The sequence below is a fragment of the Olea europaea genome, chromosome 19 (genome assembly GCF_002742605.1).
Source record: "Olea europaea var. sylvestris chromosome 19, O_europaea_v1, whole genome shotgun sequence".
Lineage (NCBI taxonomy): Eukaryota > Viridiplantae > Streptophyta > Magnoliopsida > Lamiales > Oleaceae > Olea > Olea europaea.
In genome coordinates, this window is record NC_036255.1 from 11,308,695 (window position 1) to 11,314,186 (window position 5,492).

The window sequence follows — 5,492 nt, forward strand, 5'->3', positions numbered from 1 at the left end:
AGTGCAATTTTGTCATCTATCAATAATTTAACGATATCTTGGTTCATTTAATTTTTGGACGTAGAAATATACATAGTTAAAAGGGAGCTATGGTAATGGCAAACACGACTACGGGCACATTTGGTATTGTAATAAACTAAACTAAAATAAAAGTGAATGTGGTTAAAATCGACTGTATTTTATTTGTTTAAACTTAAATGTGTAGTTCCCTTCTTTTTTTCATTTTTTTTTGGGGGACCCTTGACTCATTGAGTTGGGAAAGTAGACTGAGTGTGGCCAATTTTTAAGTTTATTATATTTTTTGAAAAATGGCCAGTAGTTTTTGTTGCCTATGTTGACTAATATATACTAGAGACACCACACCATAAAGCACATTGTTCAAGTTAGAAATTAAAATCAATTAACAAGTTTTCCTTTTCTCAATCAAAATCTTCCTTTTTTAGTCAAAGATTTTTTAATCGAAATCTTGATTATGGCTTGTTACTAAGAACTATAGTAATGTTAAAGCAAGTTAAACATTTAAACTCACTCAATCTTTCAGTGAAAAGTTCGAATTGTTGATCGACAAGTCCAAACTCCTCCAAATACAGGACATAACTCATGTTCCTTTACTTAAATATTCATAAGACTTCTATTTATTTTTACATTAAAAATAAATTTTAATTCCAAGGTGCTTATTATTCGTTTTGTTGTCACCTAAATGAGCCTATATTTTATATGATTGGTACTTCGAAAATCATATGATTAGATAGAATGACATAACCTAATTTTAAGGCAAAAAAATTTCATGTGTATAAATGCTCTAAACACTTGTCGTATTTTCATGGTACTATTGGAATTCTTAGGCTAAAAATAAAGATAGCTTCAAAAGCCAGTTGGCAGTTGGTGTATTGAACGAATTTTGTCCTTATTCTTCAATTTTTTATATATGTGCTTGAGTGGGTTCTTTGTGCACGCCACCAATCCATGCTCATGATAATTCATCCCAACTATAATGGCATGTGATAAGTGCATCAAGTGACTACATCCAATCTAATAGTGATAACTTTATTACATGTTTTATTCATAAATATTATCTTAACTAATATATTAAAATGCTTTAATAAGTCTTTTTACGATCTAGATCATAATTCACTTTTATTAATAACTTACTTTTTGTAATTTTTTTATTTTTTTATATGGCGAGAGAACCCGCAGCCGCTACTTTTTTTGTGCGCACTGGATAAACTTTCAGGCTGATGCAATAACATACAAATCACGCCAGTCAGATAAAACGCACTAGGCAAGTCCTATGCGACAGACTCGATCAAGAAAGTGTTGGTAGGGAGAATCGAACTCATGATCAAAGGTCTCCGCGCTCACCTACCCTCCCAACTCGACTACCCCATAAGGGGCACTTTTTGAAATATTTTATATTTTTGAATGACGGAGAAAATTACAGAAAAAAGTTGTATGCTACATCGAGAAAGATGAAACTTTCTTGTAAACAAATTCATTGATCATCACTAGTTTACATTGACTCATATTAAGCAAGAGAATAAAATGATGAAAGAATCCAACATTGAAAAGAAAATAAATCGAAGAACGTGATTGTAATAAGCTTGATTTTCTCTCATTCTCCACCCAAATTCCCTCCAACTATAATAATAACCTACTTGTCGAGACTTCAATGAAGTTTTTGCCTTGCTAAATTCAACAAAATTACCATAGTTGTAAAGAAATTACTTTTCTCTAAGGGCCTATTTGATACAAGCCAATTCCATGGAAAATGGAATTCCACCCAAATGTGTTGATTGATAGGCAAAATTTTCCACGAAAATTGTTTTCCACCCTACCATTCTTGGTTTTTAAGGAAATTGTTTTCCTTTAGTTTTGGTGAGAAAGTGTTTTCCAACTCTTTTTTTTTTTTTTTTTGTTAATTTTTTATTTTATTTTTGGCAATGGAAACAAATTTTATCCACAATTGCAACAAATTATATCACTTTAATTGACAATTTTCATGAAAACAAAGTCAAATGAACTCCAAAAGATACAAAATCTCAACATTTTTCAGGTGAGAAATTATACCAATCAAACACATTTAATGGCAATTCTCAATAAAACAAGTTCTATGCAATTCAATTTCATAGAATTTGTTTTCTTTCTACCCAAATTTCATTCTTGCAATCAAATGGACCCTAAGTGTAACTATATTAACCCTGGTCCCTTGGGTTGTAATTGAAGGTGTGATTTTTTTTTATTTATTTTTTTTTATAAGAGAAGTAAATAAAAATGAAAAAAAAATTGCATATCCATACATATTTAGAAACAAAAATTTATTTAAAAGTGATTTTTAAAAAAAAAAAATTAGCTAAACATAATTTGTCTGACAGTGCACGCTTTTGTCTACTGAAAGATAAAAATAATATACGAACTTATTTCCATGCCACTTGATTCTTTTCATACGAAACTATTTAAACTGAATTAAAAATAAAAGATCAATCGATTGGCCCTATTTTGTTTTTTACCCTGTATTTATATATTTCACGTTAGTACAAGTGGGACCTGAGGATGTTGTAGTAGCACTTGGGTTGCGCCGCCGGGTGGTTATTAAGCCTTGGGCGGCGGCCTCCCGCAGCCATGGCCACTAGTGGATACCAGACAAGTTAAAATGTTTGGCAAACCTTTTTAACAAATTTTAATTAATGGGTTTTAGTGGGTAATAGTATATTCTGTTTCAAGTTATTGTCGTAATTTGGTTGTGTGTTAAGTTAGAGGGAGTTGGTGCTCACGTAATTTTTTATTTTTTGTATTTTATAATAAAATAATAGATATAAAGCTTATGTTTAGCATAATAAATCATTTTCCTTTCTTTCCTAGGTGGTTAAGGTAGTAGTACATCACATTCTTTCTTTATATTAAATTTTGCATAAATCTAATGAGATTACTTCTATGAAGATAAGGTAATTAAAACTATCGTGCGTGCGTGTGAAAATGCATAACAAGATCTAAATTAACAAATCATGCTATTGATATACTCAGATAAGTAACTATGGTCAGCTTTATGATACTTGGTTATAGGTGAAAGATGTTTGATAAAGGACAAAGAAACGTGGTTGATCAAACTCAACAAAACCAATCCTGTCATAATCGAAGGCCAGTATCATTAGAACATATCAAACGATATTCTTAGAGGACAACTCAAAATATAATCAAGAAAGATAGGTTAGACGCCTCTATAGCACATCTCCAAGTGGTAAAAGAGGAGGGTGGAAAAATGTTAGAGACCAAGAGGAAGATCCAAGCTAAACTCCGTTGGACACAAATCAAATCTAGAGGGTTAGACTTTTAGGGTCAGGATTAGACATTAGAGCTCGACCAATCACGTGTACAACTTTGAACTATTTTATGGACAAGGAAATAATATTACGATAGCAACTCACAAACAAACCATAAAATAAAACTCAATCAAAGTAAACTTATTTAATAAATTTTTCATCTTATTAGTTATTATTATCTTAGAATATATTACAATAATGTATGCGTAATGACCTCTAGATTTACTAGAATATTATACAAAATACAGCATTTTTTTATTCCCATAATTGCTGGTTTATTCACTCTATACTTTGGGCACTTTCGGTGCAGCTAAAAACATTAAAAACATATTGAAAACAACATGCTATATTATACTATTTTTATAACATAAATTAATCTCAATATCATGGATGCTTTACTAACTATGAGTTGTATTATATTATTGGATGATACTAGCCCTCAGGGCACATCTCCAAGTGGTAAAAGGGGAGGGTGGAGAAATACAACTTTGCTTGAGGCTGCTGCGTAAAGGGTTCGAATCCTGAAATATGGATTTGGCTCTTGAGTAAGTGCAAGTGTATAAACAGCCTTTCACCTTGTACCCTTAGAGGCATAACCTGCGATTTACCTCCCTCACGATGCTCCAGGACAGGGACGGTGAGGGACCCTCAAGGTTGGGGTTCAACCTTTTTTTTTTATTGGATGATACTATGTTGTGTTTTGACTTTTCTTTCTGTCAATAAAGTTGATGGTAAAATTAATTGAGAAGAATATGAGATTTAATTAAGATTTCAAGATTATGATGACACGTCAGTTCAAGAATTAAAATTATGCTATTTAATTGACGTGTAAATAATTTTATTACAAAAATTTTGTGTTGTCAGAGATAACTTGGTAGCAGTCGTCCAGATTTAGTGTTGAACAATTCTTACTAATTTTCAAGAAATATTTTATAAAAATGACGATAAACTATTTTGTTTGATTTAATGACATTTTTTTGTGTCCGACATAACACTCATCGGAAGAAGAATCAGGTTACCCAAGTCAACAAAATGAAAGAAAAGACTATACCTAAACTTAGAAAGCTTAAGCTTGAACGTTGGTCATGTCATTTGAAGGGACATCACAACTATTAAATTCCTGTTATGTTGCCCCCACAACACCACCAACCACTCCTATGTAACAACTACGATGCCAGCACTTGTTTCGCGACCAATGACAAGCAAGCAATAATTATCTAGCACCGAGCCATTTTTATTTGACACTATAGTTGAAGCGTGGGGGTTATCTCATCAGCCAATCAAGAAACCAGAATTCCATCAATGGCATAACCTTCTAGATCGGTAATGTAGCAGAAAAGACCTTGAGTGGGCAAGTGGCATGAGTTGCCTTCCTATAAATAGGACCAAAGGGTCCCTCCTTGGTGGAATTAAGCACTCTTAAACAGCTTTTCCCAGTACAATTATGTTGTTCTTTGTACCAATTCCAGCAATAATCAATGAACATTTCTCTTTAAGTTGATCTAATATTGCTATGCCATTTTTAGTCATAAACTACATTCAATGATGAATGAAATTAAAATTTGTACAATATTTACAAATAAACGATGTAAAATTAAATTTATGGCTTCTAACTATTCTAAGATGGATACTGAACAATTTTTTTTTTTCTGAAGTTAAATGTTAAAAATGCAACAACTTTATTTATTAATTTTAAAGTTAGCATAAAAATGTGTTATTATTGTGTGTGTGTGTGTGTGTCGATAGTCAGAAAAACGTGTTAAGCCACAAAAGCTTGATTTTTTGTAAAATCGACAACGTGGTACATAGTCAACATGTTCTCTCAATCCCAGCTATTTAATAGTTGATTAGTTGTATGGCCTGAATTTGTTTAAAAGTTGGCAGATTACTCGAATTTTGAATCCTTATCTTCTTTTGTCTACTCATAAACAACTTTTAATATTTATAATAATGTATATATAATATTTTAGCCACCAGATGAATTAATTTTTAAAACCCCCAAAAATTTAGTGCAATATTTATAAAAGTATCTCTAAAAGATTCTTTAAATACAAAATACTCTGTATTCTCGAGAGTCAATGTTTAAAAATGAGCTCCACGAAATTCTCTAGCTTAGTGTACAATGATTGCATTTAATACATTATAAACTTCAATACTCTATAGTTTAGATTTTTC